The following is a 23,035-nucleotide window of genomic DNA, read 5'->3' on the forward strand; positions in this document are numbered from 1 at the left end:
TCATTTCAATATTTTTATTTATTTATTTTATTTGCCATAAGTGATTTTCTGTATCTTTTAGCTTTCTCATCAACACAGAGCCTTATAACAAAGTGTCTGGAAAAAAACAAAAACAAAAACCAACAGCTGCTATCAAGTCAAGTGATGAGTTTCATGGTTTCCCTCCCTCTAATTAAAATTTCTTTTCTTTATTTTTTCTTTATTCCTTTATTTCTTTAAAGGGGAGAGAATTTTCTTCTGATATCATATTCTTCCTTCTCAAAATGTGAAGTTTTATTATTCAATTTCTGTAACCTAAAACCATTAACTGTTTACCTATCTCTGACCCATTGAACTTCAACCATGAATGGGAAAGAAGAAGCAGTCAAACATGAATTTTATGATAATATTTTCAAGCTCATGCCAGACTCCCCTCAAAGACATCTTCTGTCTGGAAGAATTGACTAGGGATTCATTCATGCAAATGAGTTCAGGACTGTATTTATCTTGATTTGTCCAAGTTGGTTTTTTGAAAGCTAAAGTCCTGACTTTTTATCTCTCATTGTGAACAGCCACAATAAGATGGGAACAAAGAGAACATGGAATTTCCCAAAGTTAGAAGGCTTCTTTGATTGCCTTGCTGTGACTGGAGCTCAGCCATGTGTGGCTCCAAGCTTTAAATACTCAGGTTTCTGTGTGGGAACAGGGGTGTCTGTCTGGCTCAGTTGATAGAGCATGCAACTCTTGATCTTGGGGTCATGAGTTCAAGCCCCATGTTGAGTGTGCAGCCTACTTAAAAAAAAAAAAAAAGATTCTCTGTGAGAACAGTGGTGGTATGTGCCTGTGAGTTTAGCAGTCACATTAAACCAGCATCACAGATTTAGAAGAAGCTTCTTAACAATCTGTATAGCTATTTATTTATTTATTTATTTACTTATTTACTTTTTTATTTATTAATTTTTAGAAAGAGAGAAAGCACACAAGCAGGGGGACAATACACAGAAGATTAGCATGCCCTGTGCAAGAATAGCATGCAAATTTATGAAGTATTCCATGTCTTTAGAAATGGAAAGACATTCCATGCTCATGGATTGGAAGAACAAACTTTATTAAAATGTCTATACTGCCCAAAGCAATATATACATTTAATTCCATCCCTATCAAAATGCCAATAGTATTTTTCACAGAACTAGAACAAATAATCCTAAAATTTGCGTGGAACCACAAAAAACCCTGAATATCCAAAGCAATCTTGAAAAAGAAAAGCAAAGCTAGAGGCACCACAATTCTGGACTTCAAGTTATATTACAAAGTAGTAATCAAAACAGTATGGTGATGGCACAAAAATAAACACATAGATCAGTTGAATACAATAGAAAATCCAGAAATAAACCCATAATTGTATGGTCAATTAATCTTTGACAAAGAAGGCAAGAATATGCAAAGGGAAAAAGACAGTCTCTTCAGCAAATGGTACTGGGAAAAATAGACAGCAATATACAAAAGAAGAAAACTGGACCACTTTCTTACACCACACGTAAAAATACATTCAAAATGTATTAAAGGCCTAAATGTGAGACCTGAAATCTTAAAAATCCTAGAAGCAAGCACAGGCAGTAATTTCTCTGACATTTGCTATAGCAACTTTTTTTCTACATAGGTCCTTGAGGCAAGAGAAACAAAAGCAAAGACAAACTATTGGGACTACATCAAAATAAAAAGCATCTGCTCATTGAAGGAAACAATCAACAAAACTAAATGGCAATCCACATAATGGGAGAAGATATCTGCAAATGACATATCCAATAAAGTGCTAGCACCCAAAACATATAAAGAACTTAACTCAACACCCAAAAAACAAATAATCCAATTACAAAATGGGCAGAAGACATGAACAAATATTTCTCCAAAGCAGACAGACAGATGGCCAACAGATACATGAAAAGATGCTCAACATCACTCTTCTTCAGGGAAATGCAAATCAAAACTGCAATGAAATATCACTTCACACCTGTCAGAATGGCTAAAATTAACACAAGAAACAACAGGTGTTGGCAAGGATGTGGAGAAAAAGGAACGCTCTTGCAATGTTGGTGGGAATTTAAACTGGTGCAGCCAGTATGGAGGAAAACAGTATGGAGGTTCCTCAAAAGTTAAAAATAGAACTACCTTATGATCCAGCAATGGCATTACTGGGTATTTACCCAAAACTGCCAAAACACTTATTCAAAGCAATGCATGCACCCCTATGCTCATAGCAGCATTATTTACAATAGCCAAGAAGATATGGAAGCAGCCCAAGTGTACATCGATTGATGCATGCATAAAAAAAGAGGTGGTATATATAATACAATGGAATATTAGTCATCAGAAAGAATGAAATCTTGCCATTTTGCAATGACATGGATGGAGCTAGAGAACATAATGCTAAAGGAAATAAGTCAGTCAGAGAAAGGCAAATACCATAAGATTTCATTTATACGTGGAATTTAAGAAAAAAAACAAATGAGCAAAAGGGGAAAAAAAGAGAGAGAGACAGAGAGGCAAATCAAGAAACAGACTCGTAACTATAGAAAACTGATGTTACCAGAAGAGAGGTAGGCGGGAGGAATGAGTGAAATAGGTGATGGAGATTAAGGAGTGCACTTGTCTTGATGAGCACCAGGTGATTAAAATAAACACTTATGGGGTGCCTGGGTGGCTCAGTTAGTTGAACATCTGACTCTTGATTTTGGCTCAGGTCATGATTCCACACTGACAGCACGGAGCCTGCTTGGGATTCTCTCTCTCTCTTTCTGCCTCTCCCCCACTCACAATGCTTGCTCTCTCTCTATTTCCCTCTCTCTCAAAATAAATAAATAAACTTAAAAAAAAAACTTGAAAAAAACCCAAACAAAAAAGTAATTAATGGCTGGAAAGTCCCCAAATTTAGTGAAACATATACGTATATATTCAAGAAGCTTGGTGAATCATAAACAGGATAAATTCAGAGAAATCCACACCCAGGTGCATGAAATTCAAGCTGTTAAAAACTGAAGACAAAAAGTCCTGTACGGAGCTAGAGAAAAATGAAGCATTAAATATAAAGGAAAAGTGAGTTGAATAAATGAGAATTTCTCATTGAAAACGCCAGGCCAGAAGGAAGGGAATTGCCACAAGATTTTTAAAGTGCTGAAAGATATGAAGCCAGGGGCTCCTTGGTGGCTCAGTTGGTTTTGTGTAGGACTCTTGATTTTGGCTCAGGTTATGATCTCATGGTTCGTGGGATTGAGCCCTGTGTCAGGCTGTGTGCTGACAGCATGGAGCCAGATTGTGATTCTCTCTCTCCCTCTCTCTCTCTGCCCATCCTCCACTCATGCTCTCTCTCTCTCTCAAAATAAATAAATAAACTTAAAAAAAGAAAAGAATCCAGAGTTCTATATCCAGTAAAAATTTATTTCAGTTAATAAAGGTGAAATAAAGACATTCTTGATATGGGAAAACTAAAGGAATTCATCACTAGCAAACTGCTCTAAAAGAAACAATGGATGAATTCTTCAGATGGAAAAGAAATAACACCAGAGAGGAGCCTGAAACTGGAATGGTAAAAATGTGGGCAAATATAATATTCTCCTTAAGTTCTTTAAACAATATATGGCAGTTAAAAGCAAAAGTTGTAACATTGTCTAATGAGGTTTTCAATATATGTAGATTTATAATACATATGCCAACTGCAACATAAAGAGGGAGCACTAAAAGGATCTATATCTTGATCGGGTTTCTACATTCCACTTGAAGTGGTAAAATATTCATTTTAAGTAGATTGTGAAAACTTAACTATGTATATTATACTCCTTAGAGAAGCCAGTAAAAAATTATGCAAAGATACATAATTTAAAAACATAATAGGTACATTAAAATGGAGTACAGGGATTCCTGAGTGGCTCAGTTATTTAAGCATCTGACTCTTGGTTTCGGCTCAAGTCATGATCTCATGGTTTGTGTGTTGGAGCCCTGCATTGGGCTCTGTGTTGCCAATGTGGAGCCTTCTTGATATTCTCTCTTCCCCCACTTTGTCCCCCTCCTGCTCTCTCTCTCCCTTTCAAAATAAATAAATAAACTTAAAAAAATGGAGTACCAAAATTTCAAATAATCTAAAAGAGTGTAGGAAATGGAAACAGAGGAACAAAATACAAGAAGAAACCGAATGCAAATACTAAAATGATAGACCATAACTTCAGTAAATGTAAATGATCTAAACACACTAATTAAGAAAGAGAAATTTCCAGAATGGATAAAAAGCACCATGTGCTCCTACAAGAAATTTACTTTAAATTTAACAATATAGTAGATTAAAACCAAAAGGATAGAAAAAATATACAGTACAGACACTAAAGAAAGCTGAGCGACTAGATTAATATCAGACATAGTAGACTTCAGAACAAGGAAAATAACCAGGGATAATGATGGACATTACATAATGATAAAAGGGTTAGTTTATTAAGAAGTCATAATAATCCTAAATGTGTATGCACCTAGCAACAAAGCTCCAAAATATATTAAGAAAAAAGTGATAGAACTAGACAAATAAAAATTATAGTTGGAGTCTTAAAACTCCTTCATCAGTAATTGGTAGAACAAGTAAAGAGCAAATTAACAAAGATATAGGACTGGAAAACACAATCAACCAACTGGATCTAATTAATATTCATAGACAATTCTACCCAATAACAGTAGAATATATTTTTTCTTCAATGCAGTAAGAACATTCACTAAAATAGGCAATATTCTGGGTCATAGAACAAAACTTAGAAAATTATGATTAATTGAAATCATACAAGGTATGTTCTCTGAATATAATGGAATCAAACTAAAAGAAACATGGCAATCCTGAGTATTAACCAGTAGTGATAGACTTTAGTAGATTAAGAGCTTGAATTCTGGTTTCAAAGAAGCAGATGTGAATTATGACTCTGTTACTTACATGTTTTGGAAACTTGGACAATTTACCTAATTTACTGCTTTCTTTTCTTTTAAAATTTTCTAATTTATAAAATAAGCTTAATAATGATCTCTACCTTACAATACTGTCAGGAATAAATCAATAATTCATTTATACAAAGTGCATAAGACAGTTTCATCACCTGTTTGTGTTCAATAAGCCTAGGTTCCTATTATGAGGAAAGAGCCATTGTTAGAGGCAAAGTACTGATAACAAAAGGTGATAGTAGCTATTGATTTTAAAATAAAATATGTGAAGGACTTCTTGCCATTAACCCAGCATAACATATTTTAACATTTTACTTGAATATCACCCATTTGTCATTGTGGAAATGTTTTTATTATAAGTAATACTGGGGATTGATTCACATTTCAGAGACCAAACTTTACCCAGCACTGGTAGACTGTATTTTCTAAGATTGAGTCACATAGCAACCCTCTTGACCACCTCCTCTTGACTGGTTGATTTTGTTGATGAAAATGTGAACCAGGATTGGGAGAGAGGATTCATTCATTTCAGATATTATTATTCAGCACCTACTTTGTAACAAGCACTATGTTAGCTAATGGGTAAATAGCAGCAGAACTGATGGTCTAAAGTGGAAGCCAATACAACAAATTATAATTAAGTAAGGATTGGATGATATAACTGTTGATAGACAAAGAACACCTTGAGTTCAGTTTCCCTTTGCAGTTGCTTTTCCATTATTCATTCTGGTAAGTGCTTAGGGTAGAAAATAGTATATCAAAATATTTCCCTGGGCTGGTGGATGACAGGCAGGGTGGGGAAGGGAAACACCCTTCAGATGTGTCCCAGTATGTTCATAATGGTGTCATAGACCCAAAGAAGATTAGAACACACTGTTGTAAGCTCATCAACCAGATCATCTTTCAAATTCAGAGATGCCAAAAGATTTCAAGATTCCAAAATTAGGATCACCTTGGTTTCTTCAAGTGAATATGTTTACCAGCATTGCCAATATGATTTTATGAGTTATTCATCAAAAGCTGACCTGAGGGAAGGACTCTGCTCATGCAAAGTAGAAAAGAATTTTATTGTAAAGAAAATTACTTTCTATAACTAAAGTCTCTAATGGCATAACATTGTGGTTTCCAATAATGTACAGGAAACAGGTGTCTAATGAAGCCAGAAGAGACAGAGATAGAACTCAACATATGAAATGGGGGTTAAATCAAATCTCATGATCAGCATATGTAAATTGATTTCTCAGGTTATGAAGAGCATAAGGAGATAGAGTGAAAAAGGAATTTTAATGACTGAAATAACTGACTTGTTGACCATACTAGGGAGAAGCATGACTCTTTAGTTTTGGATCCTTCTGTATATGGTTATAAAAAGAGCAGGGAGTTAAAATTAGCATGAGCATTATTATTAGCTATTTTGTTAGGCTTAGCATCTTGCTGAATAGGATCATTCAATGTATTAAGCTTGAATCAGTTTCACAGAAACCTTTTTGTTTTTTAAAGTTTATTTATTTTGAGAGAGAGAGAGAGAGAGAGAGAGAGAGAGAGCATGAACAGAGGAGAGGGAGAGAGAGAGAGAGGGAGAGAAAGAGAGAGAGAGGGAGAGAAAGAGAGAGAATCCCAAGCAGGCCCTGCATGGTCAGCACAGAGCCTGATGTGGGACTCGAACCCATGAACTGTGAGATCACAACCTGAGCTGAAACCAAGAGTTGGATGCTTAACCAACTTAGCCACCCAGGTGCACCTCATGGAAACTTTCAACAGGCAAGATAAACTCCTATTTTTATGGTAGATCTCCAAAGCTCTAAGAACAGTGGCCCAACCTATTAATGAGAACAACGCTGTCTTGCTGGGTTGGCAATGCCTCATGGATTGCATATAATTGAATAACATACTGAACATATAATTGAGAAACATACTGCACATGTCTTTGTGGATTTAGAAATGTTGGATAATCTTAAAAATTAGAAGATTCTCGAAAGAGAATATTAGTATAAAGTTTTATAAAGTATGCACAGGTACATTTATTCCATCTTGACAAGAACTAGTAGTAAGAGAGGTTATTTATTTTTTTATGGATAATCAATCTGAAGCTCAGAGAGTTTAAGTGACTTACCAAAGTTCAAATTATTGGGAAGTGCTAAACTAATACGGATATGTAAATAATCTCTATGGAAATATAGTTCAAAGAGGCACACATTTACAACAACTTTCAGAGATACCACTGTTGTATAAATACCAAATAATTTTATGTTGAGATCTTGTTTTTGGCTTGGTAAATGTAAACAAATGATTAAATTATTAATTACCATCAATAAATGACATTAAGCTTTCATTTGTGTTTCGCTTACATAAATAATATGAACTGATAGTAGAATAATTTTAAAAGAGAAATAAACCAAAAGAATATTATCCATCCCTCAAATTTTTGGCCAGAGAAATCACTGATAAATTTTAATGTGTATCTTTCTTTTTTTTCAAAAATTTTATTTTTAAGTAATCTCTACACCCAACATGGGGCTCGAACTTACAACCCTAAATCAAGGGTTGTGTGCTCCACCAACTGAGCCAGCCAGGCACCTCTAAGGTGTATCTTTCTAGTGTTTCATATAAGTGTGTGTGTACACACTAAAATATATGTAAGTATAATAAAACATAACCTGCAGACATATATATGCACACTTAAAATATGTATGCATTTTTTGGGGTGTGTGGGTTGCTCGGTCAGCTAATCATCTGACTCTTGGTTTCTGCTCAGGTCATGATCTCATCTTTATGAGACTGAGTGTCTCACAGGGCTCTGAGCTGGGCATGAAGCCCGTGTAAGTTTCTCCCTCCCCCCTGCCCCTCCTCCACTCTTGTGCGCATGCTTGTGTGTGCTCTCTTTCAAATAAATTAATTATCAATAAAAATATGTATGTATTTTTAATTTCTACACCATATACATTTATATATATACACCTGTAAAATAAAATAAGACTATTCTATATATTCTACTTAAGTACTGATTTTTGAACTTGTCATGGACATCTTTTCATTCACTAAATATACTTTAATAACATTTTTTATGGCAACAATTGTTGAACATTTTAGATTGCTATTATGAATAGTACTGTGATGAACATCCTTGTAGTTTTAATTTTGCCTGCATTCTCAATTATTTCCTTAAGGCAAATCTCTAAGCTTGAATTTTGATGCTTGTTGACATATTGTCCTTCAGGAAGTCATACTTCCATCAGCAGTGTGTATGAGACTGCTTGTTTCCTTACACACACGCTAATATAGAATATTTTCAGATTAGCAATTGGCATTTGTTAACATCCCTGCGTGCCCATAGTTCTGTCCTCTTGAGGATCTTGTGTTCTAAGTGACTGATCCTGAGATACATGTGCATAGGGGAGTGACAGGCAGACCAGCTGGGTTTCGAGGTTTAACAAGATAATCCATGTTCAGCATGTGGCAGAGTATCTATATGTAGTAAATGCTAAGTATATGGTAGCTATTTATTACTGTTGTTATTTTAACTTGGAATCTTCCCCTTCATCTCCATCAGGAAAAGTCTTATTCTTTCAGCACCCAAATAAAATATAATATTTTAGTCATCTTTCTTGATTTCCCCAAGGATGATTTAGACCCTTTCTCTTTGCGCTCAGCGCACTTTGTATATATTTCTGTTGTAGGTCATATCACATTGTAACATAATTATTCTTTTATCTCTTTGACTCTCTCAGTACATTGTGAATGCCTGTGAATAAGAGCCGTGTCTTATCTCTTCCCACAGCACTGAGCACAGGCTCTGACATATGGTAGCAATGCAATAAATGTTTGTTACATGAGTAAATGGTTGGAAAGCAAAAGAATAAAGATTTTGCTCTTCAGATGGGTGACTTGTGCCTTCCTTATGACTCTGCATCATAGGACTTAAGTTTGGAAGAAAGTGGGTAAGGACTATGCTTCTAGTTTCCTTGGAAGTTGGCAATAGAATTAAAATATGAAGCAGCTATGGGGAAAACTATGGCTGAGGGTGTCATTGGAAGTTTCATCACAATACCAGTGGTGTGTGGATTTGAGTTACTAACAGCGCTTTCTTTTCATCCTGTTTAGTAAGAGTATGCCATTGAAGAGAAGAAACCTGCCAATTTCTTTAAAGGAAGGAAAGCTAGCAGATTCTCGTGGGGGTGTCTACCGAGAGTACATCCCTCATCCCTAATCCACTTGGATGGGCCATTTTACCACTGTTATTCCACCTCCTCCAGGACATAATTGAGCCAGAGTAGATACCTGATTCAAGAGAAACTAATCCATTGATATACAACTCAGCGTTTGTCCCTTGGGAATTGGGAATTTGGACTCACAGGTGCTGGCACTAATTAATTCCTGCTAGACCTGAGAGAACACGTAGGGACACTCAGTGTGGCAGACTTGGCTTTGTGTACCAAGTAGCCAAATAAGCACTTCTGCAGAGCAAGAATGACATAAATGTGCACAGTGAAAGAAAAGCATGCAATCCCATACAGTGAAAGAGGTTGAGGAAGAGAAAGAAAAGAAAGAGAAAAAGAAAGAGAAAGAGAAAAAGAGTTAGCTGCCCGCACTGTCTGGTCCTGGCTCTGGTTCTGTGTGGGGCTTCACCGGGTTCTGTAAGTCCCAGAAGATATCCTTAGATTAATTTAGAACATTTTCCATATACTCTTATTATCTGAGTGGTGTTTGTTACTTTTAATCCAAGGAATTTTCAGCAAGGCAATAAATTGTTGGTTTTACATAATGCTTGATGCAAAAGTTAGGCTTAAGGACATTTAGCCAAGGTGTCAAGCTGGGGTCTCAAAAAGACTTTCTGTCTTGATTGTGATCCAAATAGGTCTTGGAATGTACCCTGGCCCCACACTGATCCTAATGTATCCCAGAGAATCTCAGAATTTATGGGCCAGCCTTGCATTTGAGCACATTGGTAGAACAAAGAATTAAGGACCTTTGGATTAGAAACAGCCTGCTGACATAGGGCAGAAGATGCAAGGTTTGCTAACTTCCTGGACAAAAATTAAAAATACACCTGTTGGGTGACTTATTCAAACTTTTGAGACTGAAAGGGCACTATTAATAGTTACACCAGAACAACAGTTATGAAGTGGATCTGTCTTCAGAAAATAGAGCAGTATTATCACCACATCTTTGGGAAATTTGCAGTGATTTACATATATATTTAGTTAGCAAAGGTTTTAAGAACCACTATTTATTTTTATTTGGGAATAACTCATTTATTCTTGTTGTTTAAAAAAAATCTTTTTTATCATAGACAAAAATTATAAAATGTAGACAAGCAGAGAGAATGCAGTAAAAAACCCTGTCACTTCTTAAGGATAATGACTATTAATATTTTGGCATATATCTTTCTAGATTTGTCTAATTATGCATATGATATATTAAAATAAAAATTGGATCATATTTTACATATTCTTGTATAAATTGCTTTTTAAAAAATTGCTTTTTAATGTCCTTACACATCAATATCATTTTTAATAGTTATTTCCTGATTTATTTATGATGTACCATAATTTGTTTAACAAGTCTTTATTCTTGGCTGTTTAGTCTTTCTCCATTCTTCTTAATTGTGCTTTAAAAGGCCTCTTTTCTCCTGCAATATTTTTTCTTATAAAGTAAATGCAGGAAAGTGGAGGTGATTTGCACAGAGGATCATGCCTTCAAAGATCTTTCAGGTTAGACTGTACACATAAGTCTATTAAAGCATTTTAAGTGGTCATCAATTCAAATGTCAGGTTTCAATTTTTTTTTTCTTTCCTGGAAGACAAAGGGAAGCATTTGGAAGCAGGACCTGGGCACCCCCTTGTGTCACCTGGGTGGAATGTCCTGCCAACATTCAAGATCCCTCTGCAGAAGAACAGATCTTCCCAATGCTGAGGAAGAAGCAGATTTTACAAAAAACACTGTGATGGAAATCATATAAAGATGGTGTAATTTGTCCTTATATGCTTAGAGATTTTTCTTACCATGAAGTGGATCTGGCTTTTGAGTGTCATTAGATATAATTCTCTTTTTATCATGGTTAACCTTTGGTACAAAATTCTTTTGCATGATTGAAAAAAAAAATTTAAACATACTCATTGTAGAAAATGTAGAAAGTTGTTGAAAAATAATTGTATTACCGTGACTTGGAAATAACAACTATTAACATTTTGATGTATTTTCTTCCAATGTTTTTTCTGTATTTATACATATATAATTTTTTTTAAAGTAGGTTCCACGCTGCATGTGACCCTGAGCTGAAGACCTGAGCTGAGATCAAGAGTCAGACACTGAACTGAATGAGCCACCTAGGTGCCCCTACATATATAAATTATGTAACAGTATAATAAAGGTTTTAGAGCATTATTAAGTATTATAGTATTATAAGGACTTTCTTCTTACCTTTTTAAAACTTGACCTTAAATTGTTATTATTGGAAAGTCAGGTTCTGTATCTTTCATGTTCACTGCTGAATCTCCAGTGCCTAGCAAGATAGATGGCACATTAGTAAAAACTTGATAAATATTTATTTGATTACTGAATCTTAGTATATGTTGTAATTTTCTTAACCATTCCTTTCTTGCACATCATTTCCTGTTTTTTTCACTATTGTAAATCACATGATGATGAACTTCTTTATGCATTAGCTTTATCTACCTTCATGAGTTTTTTCCCTCATGTAAGATTTTTTAGATGCAATCATTAGATCAAAAGGATCTACATATAAAGATTCCAATTACATGGTGCCAGACTACTTTCCAATTCACCCAACACCAGCAGGACTTATAAATAAATGGCAGAGCTATAAAATCCAACTAAAACCTTCACTCTGAAGCCTGGGTCCTTGGCACAATTCTATGCCGCTTCTCTATCAACCTAGTTACAAAATGATTGAACAGTGGTAATCTAAAGATTCTGAATAATTAATTCTGGTTTATCAAGCCAATAATTCTAGTACAAAAAGAGTTTCGTAGGGCTTTAATTTAATGAAGCCCTTCTGACTCATGATAACAGGGCCACTGCTAGTCCAAATGGCACTTCTATATAAAAAATGACCCTTCTCCAATATATTTCAATACCTCTGCAGGAAAATTTTCTTAATCAATACAAACACCTATGAATATAGAGATGTGAGTTGCATCCTCTCGACCCATGAGGCATAAAACCTGGACTACTGTGTTTCCTAACCATTTAGGAATTCTCTGTTCAATCCAGACTAGAATTGTGTGAGAATACAATGTCAACCTCAGTAGACTATGTGTTTTAGAAGCTTCTTTTTGAAAATTATTACAACTTTCATCCTTCTTTTAGTCTCCTGGATCCTCTTTGTGTCTCTTCATTTTTATAATGTTTCTGCAATCTCATCTACAAATCATGTTCTGGGGTCATAAATCCTCTCAGTTTAAATAGTGATGAGGGGAAATTTTATTTTAAAATAAAATCATTTATTTTCAATTATTTATAAGCTATTTGCAATTTTATTTTTTTTTTATTTTTTTTTATTTTTTAATATATGAAATTTACTGTCAAATTGGTTTCCATACAACACCCAGTGCTCATCCCAAAAGGTGCCCTCCTCAATACCCATCACCCACCCTGCCCTCCCTCCCACCCTGCCCTCCCTCCCACCCCCCATCAACCCTCAGTTAGCTATTTGCAATTTTAATATATATATTGTATATGTAAATATATATTTATATATATATAAATATATACTGTATATAAAAGCCAGTTTCATGTGTGCATGTTTATTTGAAACAACTTTAAAAACATAAATTTATTAAAGAAATCATACCATTTTATTTCTCTGATATATTCAGCCAGAGAATTTTTTAATTTTCTTAATGTTTATTTTATTTTTGAGACAGAGAGACAGAACATGAGTGGGGGAGGGGAAGACAGAGAGGGGGACACAGAATCCAAAGCAGGCTCCAGGCTCTGAGCTGTCAGCACACAGCCTGATGCAGGGCTCGAACTCCTCAAACACGAGATCATGACCTGAGTTGAAGTCAATGCTCAACCAACTGAGCCACCCAGGCATCCCTCAGCCAGAGAATTTCTATTGTCAATTTGATTATCTGGCCCTTTATTGGATGAAATTCCACCAATTTTAAAAGTATATTTTATATTCAACCTTGACATCTCAGCTTCTAAATGTAAACTTGTGAATATAAGCAGTGTCTTCACCCAGAGGTATTATTATTATAATAAAAATTATTTATAAGTATTATATTATGAGTGGCCTAACAAGTTGAACAATTGTGACAACATCTGTACCTTGACTTTTAATTATTGAAACATTGTTGATGTACTCCTATACTGGAAGAAAAATTTTAAAGGGCATGATTTAATTCAAATAACACTGTGAGACTTTTTTACTCAGTAGATGCAGGTGAATAATTTCACTGAAACTAGAATTTTCTCTTCTATTTTGTTCTGCTGCTGCCATCTAGAGTAAAAGTGAAGCAAAGGAAACATGTTAACCAAGCAATGGAGAGAATCCAGATTCAATTGGAAACAGGGAACAGCGAGGGACATTTCCCAGAGCTGCTGTGAGCACAAATGGTGAATAAGTAGTATCTGCTTACAGTAGCTTCTGCCTTCCTCTTTTTGTCCCCTTTTCTCTTACTTGCCAGTATCTTTCAGGGTTCCTGGGCCTGAAGATGCTATTTTTAACTTCTTATTAAAATGTGCTTTCTGGACAGGATCTAATAAATACATTCATACTCAGGTATAAAGGATAAATAAACTAGATCCGTGACCTGTCACCTCTCTACATCCAGGTAGGGATAGTTTTGGTTGAGTGTATTCAGATGCAAATGGCAATACAATGATAAAGCCTTGAGGATTTATCTAGTTTTGTTCTCTGTATCTGGCTTTCAGCAAGACCACCCGTAACTCCACTGATGAGGACATCATGTGAGACCTCGACATTAGTATACAAAAGACCTGTTGCACGGGCTTTCTCTGATGACTCTATGATGTGCTCTCATTGCATCCAGAACTTTGCTAAGAGAGCTTCTCTCTCACTTTATAGTAATTGTTTCATTGTCTGTCTACCCCATTAGGTTATAAGGCTTCCTAGGGCAGAAAGTGATGTAGCTCTTATGTTGAGTTAACATTCCATAAATGAGCTATGAAAAAAGCCCATAATAATGAAGAAACAGTATTATCTTTTAAAATTTATTTGAGTTTCTTGTTCTCAAAGTAATTTAATATGGAATATTATTGTAATGCCATTAAAATTCAGGCAAATAGAGCAGTCTACAGAAAAGAGCAACATTTAAACTGTTACAGAGTTATAAAATTTGAATTTGCTATTACTGTTATCAGCATCACTTAAACCATACCTATCATTAGAGGCCATGTTTGAATAAACCGCAATAAATTTCCGAAGTGCAGGTGTGCCACCGGCATTGAAGCTATAATATCCTTATTCTCAGCAGTTAAATATATGACGAGTTAGATGAGAACGGAATATCTACATAATCACTCTAGGTGGAGCAAATAGTAGAACAACAACAGCAATGGAAAAAGGAAGTTACAAAATCAGGAGAGATCAGGACAAATATAAACACTAAAAAAAAGCATCATTTATATTTATTGCTAATAACAACAGTGGCAGATAAGGCTCTGCCGGTCTAGTGAAGGGCCTTCGAATCAGAGGCCGTGGAAACCCTGAGGAAGGACCACTGATGAGCTGAATGAAAATAAAGTTTATTTATGTGGCAAGAATTTCTACGGTACTTACTAATCAGACATATACAAGATTCTAGTTATATTCATCACTAACATAACCTTCGATTATGAGAGACCACTGGAAAAATGTCCAACTAATCTAAGTTCAATAATAATGGAAAGATCTTAACATTAATCAGCCTTCTTTGGGGGCTATTCATGGTTCCAGTTTAAATGGAGTACTGTCATAATCTCATTTGTCTACCTCCCCCCTTTTTTCCTTCTTTCTTTTTCCTTCTCCCAAGCAGCTATGAGGGTAGTGTAAATTATTATTCCTCTACAGGATTATTCCATTCCTATGCTAGCATCCATCTTTTGAGAACACCAAAACTTTCCAGCTACAACCTATTCCCCTTGCTTCTACTTCATCTCCCATTCTCTTTTTAACCCATTCCAATAAAGATTTTTGATCTCATCATTCCATTTTGTCCTTACCATATTATTTTTAAAGATGATCAAATATATGTATCTTCCCAGTATCTATCAATTGTCTATTTTCTATTCTCATCTTACTTGATTTCTCATCAGTATTTGAAACTGTTGATCATTCTCATCTTTTTGAGAAAAGTTTTTTCTCTAGTGTCCTGCTCTAACACACTCAGCTGGTTTGCCTATCCACTCTGTGGGTAGTCTTTTTCTACCAGAATTCCACATGTTTGGGTTGTTTCCAATAATTTGCTATTACAAAAAATGGTGCAATAACAACCTTCCATAGATGTCATTTTACATATCTAGGACTGTATTTCTAGGATGTATTCCTAGAATCAAAGAAGATATGCAATAGTAGTTTTGGCAGTAATGTTAAATTGTCCTCCATAGTGACTGTACCATATTGTATTCCTCCAGCAATGTCTGAGAGTGACTTTTTCTCAAAGCGTTTTCAACAGTGTGTTAATTTTTTAACCATTGCCAAACAAATAGGTGAAATATAGTATGACAACATAGTTTTAATTTGCATTTCTCTCATAATGAGCTGATGAGAATTTTTATGTATTTAAGACACATTTGTTTTTTTTTTTAAACGTTTTTCTAAAAATTTTATGTTTATTTTTGAAAGAGAGAGATAGAGTGCAAGCAGGGGAGGGACAGAGACAGAAGGAGACACAGAATCTGAAGCAGACTCCAGGCTCCGAGCTATCAGCACAGAGCCCGATGGGGGGCTCAAACCCACAAACCTTGAGACCATGACCTGAATCAAAGTTGGATGCTTAACTGACTGAGGCACCCAGGTGCCCCTATTTAAGAGACATTTGTATTTATTTTTTTATAAACTATTGATACCTTTTACATTTTTCTATTGTGTTTTTGTTGCTTTTCTTGCTAATTTATAAAACCTAAATATATGTTTTGGAATTTATCCCTTTCCATTGATATGAGTTACAAATAATTATTTCCTGTTTGTCATTTTATTTTTTTTTTCTTGTGCTCTTTTTTCCCACAAAGAAATTTAAAAATTTTCACAGAGTCAAAATCATTGATTTTTCTTAGACGGCTTCTAAAATGTAAAAGCCCATCCCCCTACCCCCACCTCCAAAAACTCTTCCTTACCGTGCAATTATGGAAAAATATTTCCTATGGTTTCTTACAGTTCTTTATGGCTTACATTTCTACATTTAAATCTTGGATTCTCTGGAGTCCATTTTGAAGATGTGAGGAATGAACTAAAACTTACTTCCTTCCCCAACTGCTGCTAGTTCCTCCCTCCCTCACTTCATAGGTGCTCAAGTGACACGCTTGGTCGTATTAATTAATTAATTCTGCAACAAGCTTTCTTGTCCATTTGGTCCAGGGCTTGGGTGAGGGGTTAGAAGGCTGCCCAGCGGCTTCAGGGAGAGGTGAAGGCAGAAGCCCTGACGCCAGGGGGATGCCAGAGGGGCCCCTCAAAGGCGGCTGGGCTCTGGGGGCTTCCAGTCTTGCTTGAGGGTGAGCCTTCCCGAGATATTCATCCAGCCCAGCCCAGCCCAGCCCAGCCCAGCCTCAGGGCCAGACAGCCTGAAGCAGTTACTTACTCAGGTGGTCGCCCCTCTTCTTCGCGAGTTTCACCTGCTCATCCAGGAAGTGGTTTTCCGGGAAGTCAGTGAGTCTGCGCAGGCAGAACCCAGGGCGCGCAGATATAAAAGGGCCTGGCTCTGGTTCTTCTCCAGGTTGGAGGCGGTTTCCGTGGCATCCGGGGTTTTATCCCACTTACCTTGAGTCGGCTTCTGACTGCAAGGGAGCGCGGCCGCTGCTCTGGTTTTGCATCTTCAGTGGACTCTGGGTAGCCTTGCAGGTCTCCTTAACAGAAGTGGCCCACGCCTTCAGAGCCACGCGGTGGGTGGAAATAGAAGCCAGAGAGAGGTAGGTGTTAAGAGGCCCGCAGATGCCTCTGGACGAAGCACTTGGCAGTGGCTTCCATCCGGGTGGAATAATTCTCACAAATCTGGAAGTTCACGGTTGATAGGTTTAAATAAAGAGCTAGGGGCGCCTGGGTGGCGCAGTCGGTTAAGCGTCCGACTTCAGCCAGGTCACGATCTTGCGGTCCGTGAGTTCGAGCCCCGCGTCAGGCTCTGGGCTGATGGCTCGGAGCCTGGAGCCTGTTTTGGATTCTGTGTCTCCCTCTCTCTCTGCCCCTCCCCCGTTCATGCTCTGTTTCTCTCTGTCCCAAAAATAAATAAAAAAACATTAAAAAAAAATTTTTAAATAAAGAGCTAAAGTCAGAAAACGGTGTTGGCTGGTACCAGAGGCAGAGGATGGCTGAGATGGTTCTGTGGGTTGTGACAGGTTGGAGGGTGGTTGGAAGCCGGAAGATGGGGTGTCTCTGGGTCTGTTCTATGAGAACAGCAAGAGATGAACAATCTGCAGGACTGCCCTGCCATCCACTTGCTCATTTTAAATCTACTTATTTAACTGGTTAAAAATGCTGCTTTTAATCACAATTTACTTTATGCTTTTTGGTCCGTTTTCTGGACTTCCTTCTCTATTCTTTTTTTTTTGGCCTTTCCTGTTCTATTGAGCTGTTTGTATATTCATATGCAAGTGCAATACTGTTGTTATTTTTATACTAAATATCTTTTTTTAATACTAAATATCTTGTAGGGACAGTCTTCTTGCTCTTGTTTTTCAAACAAAATCCTGTCAATTCTTTTTTACTTTTCCAGTGAATTGCAGCTTATTTAGTTCAAAACATATCTGTTAATCTTTTTACTGGGATTGCATTTTATATAAAGATTAATTTGGGGAGTATTAACCGGCTTTTTGAAGTTTAGTGCTCATACACAAGAACATGTTATGCCAATATATCTGTTCATGCTTCCTGTTCCACAATGTTTTAAAGTTTTCCTCATATAGATCTTGCATATTTCTTGCTAAGTTTTTAAGTATTATATCCTTTATTGGTTGCTATTTGTGACCTGTCTTTTATCTTACATGAGGTTGTTTTTCATCCCACAGAAAATTTCCATTTTGAGGTAATCGTACTTTCAGCATTTACCAACATTTTCCTTTATGGTTTTGCAATTCATGTAAAATTTAATTAAGAAGACTTTCCTTACTCCAAGCCTTACCTAAAATTCTGAGAAAATTATATTTTAGTCTATAATTAAGAGGAATTTTAGTTCATGTCCATAGGGCCATAGAAATTTACACTTAATTTAGTGAATTTATTTAATATTGTATTTTTTTCTTTAGCTTTCTATTTTTAGAAATTTCAAATTTACAGAATATTATAATTTTTTTATGTTTTATTTATTTTTGAGAGCAAGAGAGACAGAACATGAGTGGGAAAGGGGCAAAGAGAGAGGGAGACACAGAATCTGAAGCAGGCTCCAGGCTCCGAGCTGTCAGCACAGAGCCCAACGTGGGGCTCCAACTCTTGGACCACGAGATCATGACCTGAGCCAAAGTCTGCCGCTTAACCGACTGAGCCACTCAGGTGCCCCATTTTACAGAATATTTTAATGAACAGTGCAATAAAGTGTCAATTAAGTGTCCTACTTTGATTTCGGCTCAGGTCGTGATCTCATGGTTTGTGAGCCCTGTATCAGGCTCTGTGCTGACAGTGCAGAGCCTGCTTGGGATTCTCTTTCTCCCTCTCTCTGTGCCCCTCCCATTCTCTCTCAAAATAAATAAATAAACTTAAAAAATAAATAAAAATAAAATTACAGAAAAACAATAAGAAAAAAAGAAAAACAATAAGAAAATATAGAGGGCAGCAGTATAATGTTTAAAAACAATGAATAATGAAATCAATTTTCTACTTATTGAGATTATTAATCTTGATGGTATAGATTTATTGGATAAATCATTCAAAAGGTTTGATGTTGTTATGTCAAGATATGGACAAGTTCTGGGGTTGTACATTTTAATACATGGCACTATAACTGTTCATATCAGAGTAGTTTTATTGTCCCTTTGATTTCTTCTTTAATACAAAGTGATTAAAATGGGATTTTATAATTTTAAAACAGACATATATATGTATTTGGATATCATTATAATTTCTAATTTTATTGCATTGTGATAAATGAATTTAGTCTATATGCTGTCGGTCTCCTTTCCAGATATATTGAGATTTTTCTTGTTGGCCTATATGTGATCCTAATTGTGCCCTCTCCTTCTCTTCAGAGCTAACAGTTATCTTGGATTTTGTCTTTAACATCACCTCACTTTTCTTCAATATATTGTTTAGTTTTGCCTGTTTTTGACCTTTATATAAATGGAATATTACTATTTGAACTTATGATATGCTTTCCCCATAAAATGTTTTTTGTAATTCCTACATGTTAATGTGTGTAGTTCTATTAATTGCCTTCATTGCTAGAAAGTATTAGAGATACTAATTTATTGAAAATTTATTTTTTTCAATTGTTGATGGACATTTGAGTTGATTCCTGATTTTTTTTAATCCATTACTAAACAAAAACAAAAACAAAAACTGAGCTATGAGCATGGCTTTCCTGATAGTTCATGCCTGACTTCTCTCGATAGATTTTGTGTCATTGCATCCAGTCTGACAGTTTTTGTCTTTTAAGTGGAGAATTTAGTCCTTTTAGATTATGATTATTGATATATTTGAATTTTTAATGGATCTGAATGTGAGTCGCTAAGCATTGTCAGTTTGCTTTCCAGAATTTGTGTGCTAGTTTATACTTTTGCCAGTAGTGCTCGTGGGTTACCATTCCCCCCCTTACCAACATTTGTTGTTATCTGCTTGCCTAATACTTGTCATTTGTCATTTTTACGTATCTTGTTTTAATTTGCATTTCTCATATAACCAGGGAGGTTGAAGATTGATATCATACCTATAAAATATAGCTGATTTCATGTGTATGTAATTATTATATATATGTATATTATTTGAGAGTAGATTGCATACATGTACCACTTTATCCCTCTAATGCTTTAGGGCACATTTACTATGAACAATAATGCCCTGTTAATGCAACAAAAAATAGTTATCAAATTCAGGAAATTTAACATGGATAAAGTACTTTAATCTATAGTCCATTTTATAATTTTGTCAAGTTGTTCCAATATTGCTTTTTATGACATTTTTCTCTCCAGCACAGAATTCAGTCCAGGGTCATATATTGATTTAGTCATCACATCTTAAATCTGTAAGAGTTCCTCAGCTTTTGGCATTACTATTTTAAAGAATATGGGCTAGTTATTTACAGTAGAATGCCCAGTTTGGTTTTGTCTGGGGATTCCTTCTTAACTGTATTTTGTGAGTGAATTAAGCCCTGGGGTATCCACTGTGTAGAATTTCTTTCTTTCCTATGTATCTAGAATGGAGTATTGACAAAATAGCTACTCAAGTCATTTTCTGTAAGGCTAATTCTGTTGTGGAACCCTGTATGAGAAAAGTTGGCTCTTTCCTCATGATTTGATTTAGGTTATATATCACTGGCCAGAATATTCCATAGGTGATATTGTGTCCCTCATTGGGGAGTTTAATTTTGATTATGCAAAGTCTTTTCTAGTTTTTCCACCATACAGTTACTGCTTTCCTCCTTGTAACTAATAAACAGTCTTGGGGGATACCCTTTGAGATCATGCAAATATCCTGCTGGTCCTCAAACTTTCCCCTGTAGATTTAGCATCCATTGATGATACTTGTTCTGACAAATCATTACTATAATGGTTGCACAATGCAAAAAATATGAAGATATTCCACAGAATGCAGCACAGAAAGATAATGATGTAGAAAATAGAAATTATTCTGAGGCTGTCATGTGGTCTTTCATGTACCCAGTCAGAATTCCTGAAGGAGAGGATAGAGAGGAGGGAGAGGCAATACAAGAAGCGATAATGGCTGAGAATGGTTCAGAACTGATGAGAGACACCTGCTGCAGATATAGGAAGTCTAAGAATCTTAAGCAAAATAAAGGATGTCCACATTCACATATATCATCGTCTATTAACACACCTTATGCAGAAAGAGCAATGTTGATGGTGGCTTGGTAGAAAAGGTGTGTGCCAGTACTGCCTTTGTAATATTCCCATTACAGCCTTGTCCCTGACCTCTAGAGACTCTATGGATAAACACTATCCTTCCTTTTGAGATAATAAATTCCTTGCTTTTTTGGTTTTTTGTTTTTTACAGTTTTAATGTCCATATTAGTTTCCTAGGGCTGTGAAAAAGTGCAACCTAGGTAGCTTAAAACAACTGAAATTTATTCTGTCCCATTTATGAAGACTAGAAATCTGAAATCAGGTGTTAGCACACCCACACTTTTTTTGAGGTCTTTAGAGGAAGACCTTTCCTTATCTTTTCTGGCTTCAGGGAGCTCTAGGTATTGTTTAGCTTGGGCAGCATAGTTTAAATAGCTGCCTCCACCTTCACATGGCATTTCCCCTGTGTCTGTCTTTTCCTCTTCTCATAAGGACACTGGTTATGTTGGATTAGAGTCCACTCTGATGACCTCATATTAACTTGATTATATCTGCAAAGACCCTATTTCCAAATATGGCCACATTCTCAGGTACCACAGGTTAGAATTTCAATATATCTTTATTCAGGACACAATTTAAACCGTGATACATCCTAAACACTAAAGTCCATTTTTGCCTGTTTTTGAACTTGAGATGAATGGAATCATATGTATTCTTTTGTATTCTTCTGTATTCTATGTATACTTTTGGACTTGTTTTTCATCAGTTTGTGTGATCCATTCACATAGTGGTGTGGGGTTGCAATTTTTTTTCATTTTCATTGTTTTGTACTATTTAGTTGTATCAATAAACCACAATTGATTGATCCATTAAATTTTTTTTTCGGTGCAAAAAACGGTAGTTTTATTAAAGCATGGGTACAGGACCTGTGGGCAGAAAGGGTTGCCTATCTATCAATTTTAGATGACATTTAGGCTGTTTCCAGTTTTTTGCTATTATGAACAATGTTGCTATAAATATCCTGCACGACTATCTTTGTGCACGCATACAAGAATTTCTTTAAAACCTGTATCTAAGAGAAAGCCAGGTAGGGCATAGAATTTGTATATCTTTAACTTTACTAATAATGCTAAACTGTTTTTTCAAAGTTTTAGAGACAATTTACATACCTATCAACAGTGTGTAGAATTCCATATTTTGTCATGTTTATTGGTCATTCGTATTTTTCATCTTGTGCAGTTCAACACTTTTTCCCATTTAAAAAATTGTGTTCTAATTTTTACAGATTTTTATGAGTTGCTTATATTTTCTAATTTGGTACAATATTGAATTGAAGTGGTCATAATAAGCGTATTTGTCTGGTTCCTGATCTCAGAACAAAAGCTTTCAAGTTTTTTTATGCATAATGTTTGCAATACCTTGTTTGTTTGTTTGTAGATACCTTTTATTAGTTAAAGAGATTATCTTCTTTTCTTTTTTTCATGTTTTATTTATTTTTGAGAGAGCGAGAAAGACAGAGTGCAAGTTGGGGAGGGCAGAGAGAGAGAGGGAGACACAGAATCCAAAGCAGGCTCTAGGCTCTGAGCTGTTAGCACAGAGCCTAATGCGGGGACTCAAACCCGTGAACTGTGAGATGATGACTTGTGCTGAAGTTGGACGCTCAACCCAGTCGCGCCAATTATCTTCTGTTCTTAATTTGCAGTGAGTTTTATCATGCCTAGATGTTAAATTTTTGTTAAAAGTCTTATTCTGCATGTAGATAGAAGATTGTACGCTTTTTCTCTTTTAATCTGCTAATATGGTAAATTACATTAATTGATTTCATAAGTTAAAACAATCTTGCAAAAAAAAGACAAAAGAAAACAACAACAACAAAATAAAACAATGACACATGATAAAAATGGTACTTTCTGTATACTGACTTAGTTTAGGATTTTTGTATCTATGTTATAGAATCTAA

At 35.7% G+C, this 23,035-nt stretch overlaps 1 non-coding gene across 1 annotated transcript; it reads left to right on the plus strand.

Annotated features, from left to right (window-relative positions):
* The first annotated feature begins 936 nt into the window (after positions 1-936).
* On the plus strand, positions 937-1,040 carry LOC128777493 (U6 spliceosomal RNA). The gene has a single exon (XR_008422741.1). It is a non-coding gene; the product is annotated as a U6 spliceosomal RNA (small nuclear RNA).
* The last annotated feature ends 21,995 nt before the right edge of the window (positions 1,041-23,035 follow it).

The sequence above is a fragment of the Panthera pardus genome, unplaced genomic scaffold (assembly GCF_024362965.1).
Source record: "Panthera pardus isolate Hobbes unplaced genomic scaffold, ASM2436296v1 HiC_scaffold_16, whole genome shotgun sequence".
Classification (NCBI taxonomy): domain Eukaryota; kingdom Metazoa; phylum Chordata; class Mammalia; order Carnivora; family Felidae; genus Panthera; species Panthera pardus.